This window comes from Lathamus discolor, chromosome 6, assembly GCF_037157495.1.
Source record: "Lathamus discolor isolate bLatDis1 chromosome 6, bLatDis1.hap1, whole genome shotgun sequence".
NCBI classification, from domain to species: Eukaryota; Metazoa; Chordata; class Aves; order Psittaciformes; family Psittacidae; genus Lathamus; species Lathamus discolor.
This window is the reverse complement of record NC_088889.1, coordinates 25,621,370-25,634,281: the sequence shown is the minus strand read 5'-3', so window position 1 is coordinate 25,634,281 and position 12,912 is coordinate 25,621,370. Positions and strand designations below refer to the sequence as shown.

The window sequence follows — 12,912 nt, the reverse complement described above, 5'->3', positions numbered from 1 at the left end:
GTTTACAGCAAAAAAAAAAAAAAAAAACAAAACATTAAACATTAGGAACCTCCAGTCAGGAAAATTATTTGCAAGATCACACTGCAGATAAACCAATTCAGAAATCAGCTCTTCACTTACTACTCTAAATTTGGAGGAATGCAAATGAAAGAAAAACAGTGCCTTTTATGGATGTACCTTAAAACATGCAAACACGTTCTTTAAAATTTTTCCTTCTTTTTTTCATGTAAATTCTTTAAGAGATATTATTTAGTAGGTACTGTAAGAAAAATGTGAAGCCGAATCACAGATGCTGTGAGCAAAATGATGCTGAAGTTTTGTCTTGAGCAATAATATAAACAAGCTGGATGAAAAACAGTATTACCCCTATTTCATTGGTTCCACCACTGGTATGACTGGCAGATATATACCCTGTTTACATGCAGAAGCAAGAATTTATGATCCATTCTGAGTACAAAAGCATTTGAATTAGAACGCAATCAGCTAAAATTTCATAAAAAACACAAGAATTCTGGAATGCAAGATGGGCATGTAATTTATAATAGATTATCTCCATGATGATGGCTTGTTATGATGTCTTACCCCACATTTAGCATTTAATCATAAAGTTTTTAAGAAGTTCTGAATTTGCTGATTATAGTATACTAAGTGAAATGAGATGCACTGATAAACTTAAAATTCAAGGATTTATTTATATAGGATGAAAACATTGTAGGAATTGTAAGCATACATCAAGCACACTGATTTTTGCTCAGGAGAAAGAAAGAAAATGTGAGAGCAAGAAAGAATGCTAAAAAGAAGTGAAGCAGAACTCCCACAGCTTGAGATAAGAACAGTCCTGTAACTAAGGTATAACACAAACCACTACTGCTACCACCAATAATAATAATGATAAGGGAAATAACAAGGGAAGAGAATACAACTGCTCACCACCTGCTGACAGATACCAAGCCCGAGCAAGCAGTGATCTAGCCCTTCTGGGTAACTGCCCCCAGTTTTACATCCTGGGCACGACGTGCTGTGGTATTGAATATTCCTTTGGCTAATTTGGGTCAGGTGTCCTGTCTGTGCTTTCTCCTGGCTTCCCCTCCTCCCTGGCAGAGCATGAGACTCACAGAGATCTTGATCAGAGTAAACATGACTTAGCAACAACTAAAGACACTGGTGTTATTACTGCTGTTCCTAGGCCGAAAGTCAAAAACACAGCACTGCACCAACTACTAAGAAGGAGAAAAAATGACTGCTACTGATGAACCCAGGACATTCTTAAAAAAAAAAATAAAATAACTTTTTTGTATGATCACTCTTAGCATTACAATGAGTGTGCAATGTGTGCAGGACACTGCGTTACTACAACACAGAAGCCTCTTCTTGAAGGAGATTACAAAGACTTTTCAGGTGTTCGGGTGTCCTGCCCTTCACTAAGACATCTAATTCTTGCCTTTCACAACAAATACTCCAACACAGCAAAACCATAAAAAAAAAAGAAACTGCTATGCTCAGAGCTATACTCAGAATACTTCATCTCAGGGAGTCACAGGCTTCTGGGACTGATGAAGTTGCAATGTGATGACGTTCAAAAGTCATATTGATGTTGTAGAGACCAAAACTGTTCTAAAAAAAGCACTATTTTTAGTAAGTTCCATTTTATATATGTATACAAGTATATATATATGTATGGTATGGACAAGAACTGACTGACACTTCTGCTGAAATTCAGTTTGTCAGGAAATGCCCAATACAAAGAAAAGCCATTTAATAGGAACGCCTTGTTTTCAATAAATAAGATGTCAAGGTCATGACAGTATCCGCTTTTTCTTTCCACTTTTTGACCTGATTCGTGTTGACAACAACAAAACAATAATTTGAGAATTGTCATAAAATGGAAAATGTGGATGCTTGCCCAGCTGTAATGAACAAATTTCTCTGTTGTCATTGCCAAAATTAACAACTTTCATAATTAGGAAAGCTATTGTATAATTTGTTGTTGGGAGTATCTGGCATCCTATCTATCAAAACACAGAGAAACAAATTTCCCTCACCAGCAGGTTAGTGGTGTGAGGTGACTGAGAAGGTTTCAAGAATTACTACTATAACCAAAAGAAAAGTCTTCCATCCTTATCAAAGCTCACATTTCAGAAAGAGATCAAGCTCCACTTTACCACCAATTAAGCTTTTTGTCACAATTATGCTGTTGCAGAACTTCTTTCTTCTGGTGCTGAGAAACTTCTCTCGTAATTTCAAATTTAAGTTTATAATGCATGAATTTTAACCATTTTTTTCTTGTTCCAAGATAGTCTTGAATTATTTCTTTTCCCAGTGTTGTGTTTTACCCACTCCACTGTATACACAAGAAAACAGCCTCTCATAAAACAAGATTTCTGCTCCTTCGTTTACCCCTAATATTCCTTTTCTTCATTCTTGCTCTTCATCTTCCTTGAACAAAATTTTCCAGAACTGAACACAGCACTCAAACTAAGGTTTCCACAGATGTTTTGTCAATGACTGTGATACTTCTCTAACTTTTTGCAAATTCCCAATGCACCACTGTACATTTGTCTACTTAGTAACAGCTTTGCATTGACAGTATGTAGTCCTCTTTTACTGGACAAATCATTGCTAGGTCTTTCTCAACATTTCTAATTGCTAAGTTCCTAGTTGCTACCAGATGTTATTACTACTGTTTCTTCAGGTTATTCAATTTCATTCCATCTCTGCCAGTCCTCAAGGTCCTCTTATTCTTTAAGAGGATATATCACGCTATGTTGGTGATGCTTCAACTTTGGATCATTTAGATTCTTTTTTTGTATAAACCTAATATTTGTGCAAACGGAGAAATCTAACTGACACCTTTAAACAAGAGAAATCTCCAAACAAACAAAATAAACCCCCAAAATATTGTCAATAGAACTAGCCTTAAATTGCCAGTTTAATAGCTAACCCTTCACATGTACCTGTTGTAGTCCCTCTGCAAGCCAGCTTCTTACCTGCCTTACAGATGTTTAACCCCAAGGTGAGATAGAAGTGATACAGATAAAATCTATCTGGTAGACAACACACTGAAGTATTAGGTTACATTACCATATGTACCTTGGGTAAACCTAAGTTGTGTTTTATGGCTTTTTCTCTTTGTTTCCCTCTTTTTCATGTCCAAAGCCAATTGAAATGGTAAATCTGCTTAGGCTGAGAAGCACATTGGTGCAGTTGTTACCCTCAGAAACTGAAGAAATTCCTCCAAGCTGTGCTGTGCTGTACTGTACTTTGCCACACAGTTGCAGGGGTCTATTTAGAGCTTTAGGCTCTTTTCACCTGTAAAGAGTGCATAAATATTTAGGCACTTCTCAGGAGAAAAGGTTGGCAGTTAAGCATCTAAGTGAAAATCAGAAAGCCGAAAAGCTTTGCTTGACTGATGGATAACCCTGGAATTATGTAAGTAACTCAAACTAAACAACAGTTTGATAACATGCCAGAAGAGTTTGTGAAGCTGCACCTGTAATTCAGGATACCCTGCTCACAGGGGAGGGCTGCTAGAATTTCAATGCAAAGGCTAATGGCGCCTTGTATCCATTCGCTGGTGGAATGAACCAGAACTTTTCTGTTCACTTTCCCTTCCTTATTTTATTAACAGAAAATTTTCCTAGGTAGCATAATATCATAATTTGCCTTAAAAATATGTCTTACAAGGAGCTTTTGTTTGTATGGAGGGGTAGGCTATGGCTGATGTGAGTTTTCCTTCACTGTACACGTTATGTTGCTAAGTGACATTTGGCAATGAATATTGTATGTTGCTCCTGTCTCTCTGAGCCAGCAGCTTTTTGTTGCTGTATTCCAGATGTCAGTGTAGTAAGATGTCATGCCTATAAGAACCTGCGTTTGAACACGAGGAGAATGAATGATTTGCATTATCTTGAACAGCTTTATTGGTATCAAAATTGATACATTATTAATTATGAAACTCATTTTACTGGCATATCCTAAAGAGAATTTCTCAAAGCCTTTAAGTTTTTTTAGATGCTTTGAATAATGGTACCAACATAAATATACATTTAAAGACATATATGGTCTGAAAAAAAAACAAAAGGGAAAATTCTCTGTCTTTTTTTAAAGCTTCCTCTTTTCTGTATGGAAAAAAATAGATAAAAATTCATAAATGATATGCACACACTGCAACACAAAAAAGGTAATGAAGGTGGCTTATATTTCATAACCATGCTCTGAAAATAAGTATGTGGGTAGATATTTTGGTCTTTCTGAAATTTTATATATGGTAACTATCTCATACCATGAATTTGGCTCCTTATCCAGATGCAAAATATTCAGTTTTTCCAACTGTTAAGCAGCCTGGGCATGTGTTATGTCTTGTGCAATGAACATCTTTTAAATACATTCAAAAGCATGCCTGAAGCCCTAGGACCCAATATGTACACTGTGACTTTTCAAATGTTCTTGTGCCAACATCATGACATAAACAGTAAATCAAACAGATGTACTTCTCCAACATCAATCTTTGTGTAACAGCTATGCAGCTACCAGAGACCCTGAATAAAGACAAGCAAGTTAGAAGGGTTACCCAAAGCAGACCATGTGATCAAAATGTTACCGAAAGTATTAACTGAGTCCTTAGTTTCTGTCCTCATACAGGAAGGGAAAAGAAATTTAAAAAGGGCTATCTTTCACTGGGGTAGGTCACGTCATCCTCCTGACTACATAATAGCAATCCAGACTCTCCTTACTCTTAAAGTCTGCATAAACACTGTCCTTTCACCTTTTCACACGAGGAGGTACAACTTCTCGCAGGCTTTCTCATGCCATACTTCCAGTGCATATATTCCAATATTTGCACATCCACAGGTGTGTCACAGGTCACAAAACTTTTACTGACCTTTAGGTTCAATGCAGTGGTCAGAACACTTAGACAAATCTCAGTGAAGTTTTCAGGACTTCAAAGTTTAAATTGTATGCTTAGCTTGGCACCTGGAGAGCAAGCCTTGTGCAGTTCATCTTGCTATTTGTGGTCATGAAGTTCAGTGTAGGAATATGTCACTCTGGCCAGACCAGGGCCCTTTAGCAGTAAGTTAGCTGAGAATACATAACTGGGCAGAAACACTTTCATGCAAAAGGCACTGGGGAGCTTTCTTTTCCTCGTATTGACTCTAGATCTGTAAGAGATCACAAACATATTCACATATCTTTGATCACCACAAAAATAAATGTGTTTGTCTAAAATCTATTACAGGGCAATAAAAGAGTATTTTATATGCACTCAATCCAAAATCTCATCAGGCAGGAAAGTGGAATGAACTGTTTGCTTCATGCTATCTTTCTATAAAAAGTCTTGGTTTTGGAGAGAAACTGTGCTTAAGAAAGAAAAAAAGGTACATAAATTGACTTATTTAGCAAGATTGGTCAGATTAGGGATACAGTATTGAATACTTATTCTGCTAATTTTGTAAGAGACAAATGTTCTGTTTTACCTGAAAAGCATCAACATAATTAAGTGAAGAATACAAATTAATGGTTGAAAGAGAAGGAGAAGAAAAAGAATTTCTGAAACTGCAACCATGCCTCCAGCTGAAAATACTTCTTTTTAATAAAAGTGGGTAAGGGATTGACATTTCATCACTCACTGTAGGGAGTACATCATAATTTGTATAGGTGTTACAATGCAAAGGGAGGGCCAATCTGTAAGAGGTGAGTTGTTGCTTGACCTGCTATTAAGTGACTGCCTAAAAGCAAATTTTTTGAACACACACCAGTCAAAGTCAGTGGTCAGTGTCTACTTGTTCTTAAGCAGAAGTATGTGTAAAGCCTCTCAAGAAAAGCTTGTTTCTTTTTTCCAACTACAGAGATTTCCACCTTCTGCTAAGGGCTTCATCTGTTGACTTACAGTCATCAACCAAAAGACTGTTTAATTCTGAAAGCTGAAAATTCCAAAGGAAATCTGAAATAACTTCCTTGCTCATTACAGGCAAGACTTATCCCTACTTCACCCTGTGGGAGAGTGAGCTTTTTTTCCTTTGATTTTTCTGGTTTAGAGGCAACTTTTTTCTGCTATTTTGTCAAAATTTCTACTTTCCAACTGCTAATTACCAGCCACACTACAAATAAAGAGCAGGTCTTGGCCAACTTCTTTAAAAGATTTTGTTCTGTTGTACAAATTACCTTTACACAGCAGTGAAGTAAAGCTTTAAATATGTGTAAATGCCTGTAGGCAATGAGAAAAGTAACATTAGCCTCTAACTGAGTTGGGTTGCTGATTTCTCTCCACGTTGGTATTCTTACAAAGAAAATGTTTAGACCCAAATCCTGACCCTACTGTAGAATGATTCCTGGGACTATGCAGCTAGCAGAGTTCTAAGTATACTGCAGGGATTGGATGGGATAAGCAAACTATGGATGTCCTATAGAGAAACAGAATATCTTGTATATCTTGAGACTTAGCTCTATTAAGACATCAAAAAGAAAATGGTAGTCAAGAACTGTCTTTTGAAAATAGCCTAAGGGTAGTCTAAAGTAACCTGTACATACACAAAATTTAATTTATGCAGGCTTTGCCTTCACCTAGAAATTACACATTGCATCAGTGTTTCAGAACTATAGTAAGCTAAACTCTAGTTAATGTGTTTTCTAGGTATGAGAGCTAATATATCATACTTTATTTGAATTTTATTAGTGTTATTTAAATAACCACTGGAAGAAAACACTTAGAGCTTGTAACTACTATAAATACTGTTGCATTGTAAACAAATGCCCTGTTCCTAAGTAGAGATGTAAATCAAGCAAGGTCCATATGAGTCAATGTAATATCTCCACCAGACTTTAGATGGTCATTAGTTTTAGAATTCAAGTTTTCCATCCCCTGAGAACCTTATTCCTACATCCTAAATCAAAATCACCCAACACATCCCAACAGTTTATTCTTTAAATATACCCTTCATTCCTTCAATACTGACAAAAAGAACATTGCTTCAAAGCTGAGCCAAAAACCAAAACAGTACATATTCCAAAAGTGAAGTGAGGGAAATAGATTCTTGTTCAGGAATTCATCCAAGTAGAATTGACTGCAGTACAGCTGCAACATAATCAAAAGCAATGCTGGAATCCATAGCTAGTCTTCCCTCTGAGATACAGATAATGCCAGAGCTCTTAACTCTTCAGAGACTCTTTGGAAGAGGTAGCACAATGGTCAACTGGCCATACTATGTATGTGGCTATGTAAATCCCTTGTAAAGCAGTTCAACAAGAATTCCAGATGAGATCTATAATCTCCATAAGCTGCAATAACTCAAATAAATTCAAAGATAAAGAAGACCATGAAAGAGAGAGGAGATAGTCAGGAGATGCAGACATAATTTTGTTTGCATTTACAATTCTGAAAGGTAAGTGTTTGCCATGTTTGGCCATAGTGCATGTCACCAGACAGAATGAAATATGATAGGCATTCTCACTGGGGGTCTAAATAATTTATTCCTCATTTGGTGAAAATTTCCTTAAATCATTTTAGTTGGTAATGGCGGTTAAGTTCCAAGGCATTTTGGAGGAGTAAAATTGCAGAGGAAAGCAAAGGGATTTGAGGTGGAATGGCATGTTGGGTTGTTTGTTCTGTCCTTTGATTGTGTCTATTTAGTTAAGGCATCAGATGCTTTGGTTTGCTTTTCTGTAGCATGCAATTATTGTGGGAAAGCTACGTCAAATAAGTGAACGTTTTCCTTTGATCAAAAAGGTGATGAAATATGTGGTCATTCTGATGTGTTCTGGGGCTAAGCTCCCCAGCACAGCTGCTGATCAAACTCTTATGAATCCCACAGATAATTCAGATCTCTGGTACAAGTTTGTTTTAAGAAAAATCCATTGGGTTCAAGTGGTTGAATTGGTCTTACAATTCATTTTGTCTGAGGGCATGCCATACCCTTAATTTCATTTAGAAGATATTTGTTGGCACCTGTAACAACCTTTAGCTGTAATTTCAAGGTCCTGTTTTTTGACAGGGTTTGCGAGTTTTTGTAAATATTTAAAACAAAAGCACTTGAATGAAAGAACATCAGGACTAAATGATAGAAACTGTTTATATAAACAATTTGCACTCAAGAAAGGGAAGTGACAGGTGTTTTTACTACAGGTATTTACTAGTCAGGTATTCCACACAGATCTGTCATAGACAAGATAGTGTCAAAACATATAGAACACTAGAAATGAAGGAATATGGAAAAAAATCTTGACTGAAGTTTATGTAGTTCTGTTCATGATGAAGACAAGGCAAGAGCAAACTTTGACTTATCTCCTACAGAATAGAAGTGTGATGGTAGGAAAAAGGGATACCAGGATTCCTGGAAATTTGAACAGATTTTTTTTTAAACTGATGTTTGATTCTTAGCCTTGAAGAGGGTTTTGGTGCAGAACTCAGACCATCAGGGATGTAACCCGCGTGCAGTAACCTTACAGCTTTGTGCTTCAGAAATGTCCTTGACTGTTGTACCTCCTACTGGTTAGACTGTAGATTGTCTGCCCACAGTAGCAGCTTGGAGCCTTTGCTACATGACTGAAGAAAGAAAGTACATAGTTCTTAGACTAATAATGGACAAAATATTTGAGGATAAAAAGACTGAAGTACATGATGCTTGACTTTGGCAGAAAATGAAGAAGCGTCCCATGTCTGCCCATTGCAATGAAAACGTATTGTTGTTGCTACTGTTATTACTATTATTAATTTTTAACGATGGCTCAAAAGGATTAAAGTCACATTATACTGATGTAGTACAAATGAGTATCAAAGAAGGCCATCCTTGTCCAAGAGAATCTACAAACTGGAACACGGGGTTCAGTAACAAATGGACAAATAGACTAAGGTGCCTGTTGGGTGAACAAAGTCATGGATCTTGCTGAGGGCAAGGCTATGCCTGAGTGCATTGTAATTGGAAGATTAAGCGTCCAGATAATACGAAGATTTCTATGTACAAAAACCTGGTACATGAACTTTGCTCTTTCCTGATCAGGACAGCACTTAGGACCAAGCTTAAGGTTAATGCAACATAGAAAATATTCTGAAGTGGATGGTACACGTGTGTGCTGGCTTGAATTTTAGAAAACTGTTCTAAGGACATATTCTGTGGTTCTAATCTGAAGGCACGACAGCGACAACAGTAACAAGAAATACATATACTGAAAGCATACTGTTTCTCTTTTTGTCAAGTGCCTCTAATCCTTAAGTTCTATCTCTGATTTTCCTGTGTCCTTGAGCAAAATCAAAGACTTAATAACCAACAAGTCAAGACTTCTGTCATACATGAGCTGATGATAGATAAGAGTTAGAAACAAATTAGAGGTATGACTAGCAAAGAAGAAAAGAGAGGAATTAAAACCAGAACCTTCTTTTTATTCATCCATGCTATGCCAAACCATATCTTGCTGTAGTTCTTCGAAAGCTGGTTTAAATTAGCTGTAACTATTTATGAAGATACAGTATAAAAAAATATTAACTTATTTAACGCTTTCTGTAAAAGATGCTGCATAATTTCTCATTCCTCTTAAGAACACTTGAAATTGATTAAACACTTCCCTTGAGAAGTTACTTTTATTTTGTATTTTAATTTATTTCACTGCATTATTAATTTGTAATCAAGACTTGTCTTGATTTTCAAAGTCGTATTTTAAAACCAAACGTGAATAACTAGTGGATGGCTTGCAAATAGTGAAAATGTGTTCCATTAAGAAAAAAAGAAGTATTGTATAAATTCATGCACCACAGAATTAACCACTCTTTGGTAAGCCTTCTGAAAGTATGATCACAACATCCCAAAGGTCAAGTGTTGTGGGATGATGATAAAGCTTTAGGACCTAGAAGTCAAGAGAATATGAATGACTGCATAGACTGCAAACTATCATCTTATTTTACATAATTGTCTCTTAAAAATTTTGACCGTAGATCTAATGTAGCTCTGCTCTCCAAATTTTTGAACTTTTGGCAAATGAATCTCCTCCAAGAATGCATGTTTCTTGCTTTGTTTTTATTAAAAATATATGTAAATCTCATTCAATTTAAAATTATGCAACCAAATGTCATCACATTTCTCACAGCCCTTTTCCTCACAGAGGCTGTGCACACCCAGTGTCTAAAGTTAAAATCTCTTTGGAGTTAAAAATAATGTTTATTTCTTCTCATGTTAAAAAAAATGAAAACAAAAAAAACCCCATACAACTAACTTATGACTCTGCAGAGCTGATTCTCGCCAGAGACCTTGGCAAGTGCATCTCTTCCAAGAATACATGCTCAGTGTCATTAGTCCATTAAGCTTTGCCATGAGCAAACATTGTACTACCGAGTCAGTGGGCCAATATAATATTTCAAACTGCTCTAAAGAGATAATTGACCAGCTGAAAGTGTAAGTTAACACTACAACTGAGATTACTGAGTAATGTGATCTCATTCTGAATGTGGGTGTTTTATTTGTTTGCTTTTTGGGGGTAGGTTGGAATGTGTATAAGTCAATATTTGATTACCAAAGACTAAGAGTGGGGAGAGGGAGTAGGGAGAGAGGCCCAAAGAAGAGTGTTTAAACAGAGACAAAACAAGATCAGCCATTTCATATGACTTTCCTGTAGAGAAAACAGGAGGTTGGATGTAGAAGAGGGAGGATAGAAAAAGGTCAAGTCCCCCAGTAGTATGTTTAATAAATTTTCATTTTCTCCCGTAGTATTTGGGAAGCAGAGTGAAGGCAAAGTCTTCACTGCCTTTATTTAGGTTCTTCCTGGCTTCAAAGATTGGCAAGTTCTTACTATATTTTTACAAAGCAGACTGCTTTTCAGGCAGGTTTTCTCAAGTTCTTGCTTTATGAGTTTTGGAGAAAGATTCTGGCCAGAAATGTTCAGAAGAAAAAGTGTTTGCAGTCTTTGGAGGTTGTTAATTCCTGGAAAAACTTCTGGCAAACTCCAGCTCACCAAAATTTCACAGAAAATGTTTGTTAGAATTTGACCAGTTTAAATGAGTTTCTTGTGTTGGTGTCTTTACCTAGTGGAAGTTCGAATCGTGCTTGGTTTTACACACAAAGTCAAGCAATGTTGCCAACATATACAGCCCTCTTCTCTCTGAAATATTTTATTTATTTACTCTGGAGTCCAAAGACAGCTTGGAGACATGTCTCTTGCCAGTGGTATTTGCAGTGGTATTCACAGAGTTGTCCTCTAATTTCTAGAGTTTAGTTTGCACTTATTTCTTAAACTTATGTAGAAATTAAATTTTTAGTAACAATTCTCTTAACTATGTCTGAGGTTGCCACCATTGTTCTATACAGTTATTAAGCTGGCCATCAGCCTCCAACATTAGAAGGTTTACTAGACTGCCATGTAAAACCACCTTTTACCTAGAAAGTAAAGAGGACATTAACACTGTGAAATCTTTATTTTAAAATATAGATCAAGAATTTACTGCTTCACACGTCATAAGTTATAATAAGAATGGAGGATGGGAATAGGTATTTTAGAATAGCAAATCCCCATGACTGCTGAAGAAGCAAGTTGGACATACTGTCTTTTCCAGGGCTGTAACAGGTTCCATAATGTAACTAAATAGAGCTTGGACATGGGTTGTAATCTTCTGCTTTTTGCTATTGACAACTGAAAGCTCTGATCACTAGCACCTTCTTGTAGATCACAGCTGAAATATTAACATGACTGGCATATAGTCATCTTTCCTTTTGTTGAAATAGCCTAAAATACCTTCTTCCCAAGAGCACAGCACTGACAAAGAGGCATTAAATGCCTCCCTCTGCTTCTGTCGTACTAAGATAAACATACCTCGTTCTCATTCTCATATCTCATTCTTCCCATAGACGAGGCTCTCCAGTATGCTAATCAACCTAATAGCCTTTTTCTGTATTTCTTCCACTTTGAATGGGATTTTCAGGACTGCAGTATTTTCCAGCAGTGACAGATTTTGTTTCTGCTCTTGAAAATTCTACAATTGGCGAATTACATCTTGCAATAATGAACCCCATCATTATTTAGGATGGAGAAAGAAACATTCCAATTCTGTGCAATATGTAACACAATGCTCTTTGATGTGATGGCAAGGCAAATGAATCATAAACAGGAACAAGAAATGGCTTTCAAATCTGGAAATTTAGTATGACTGTCCTGTAGCTAAGGTCCCATGCCCAAGTTCAGACCAGACCTCTACACTTTTGAAAAGAATGCTCATATGCAAAAGGATGGTACAGATGTTTTTGTGTACATTTTTGTGCGTACAGTCTAATATATGTCATAACTAGAATTATATTAATATTTGGTAGGAATTTGTGAAAATTAGTGAAATTGCAAAAAACTAGTTATTCTCCAAATATTATTTAAGAATTTTAATGATAAATTACTCTTGGCTTTTAGTTTGTATTAAACACATAAGTATTATGGCGAACAGTCTCAAATAAGCCTCATATTCAAAATAGCCTTGTCAATTTATAACAACTGAGGATCTGTCCCTTTCCTGTTCAAACACATAATACATTTAAAAACTTGCAATCCACAAGACAACAGCTCTGTACCAGGAAAATGAACTGTCCACCAAAATGGAAAATAAGAAAGAAAGAAAGAAGGAAAGAAAAACAAATCTGCTTTACAAGATGAAAACGAGACATTCCTAAAGCATTCAGGATGACCACACACCAAGCGCAAAAAAAAGAAAAAAGGTTCAAAATGCCTGCCCCACACAAAGGATAACTTCACTTGGCAGAATACAAGACTATCTCCTTTTACTAAGAACTACTCAGCAATCAGTCAACACCGCTTTAACTAGTTTACGTATTTTTCCACCTTTCACAGAGTACATCAAAAGTTCAACACATACTACCAGCCAAATAGAATATCCACTAAGCTATATATATCAACATATATAAATACACGTACAAACACAAATGCATATAA

At 36.3% G+C, this 12,912-nt stretch overlaps 1 long non-coding RNA gene across 2 annotated transcripts in view; it reads right to left on the bottom strand.

Annotated features, from left to right (window-relative positions):
* Nucleotides 1-4,815: 4,815 nt before the first annotated feature.
* LOC136017081 (uncharacterized) overlaps nucleotides 4,816-12,912 on the bottom strand; it is a 136,208-nt gene continuing 128,111 nt past the window's right edge. For both annotated transcript variants that reach the window (XR_010613826.1, XR_010613824.1), the window contains one exon: nucleotides 4,816-5,159. This is a non-coding gene — a long non-coding RNA (uncharacterized LOC136017081). The remainder of the gene's footprint in view (nucleotides 5,160-12,912) is intronic.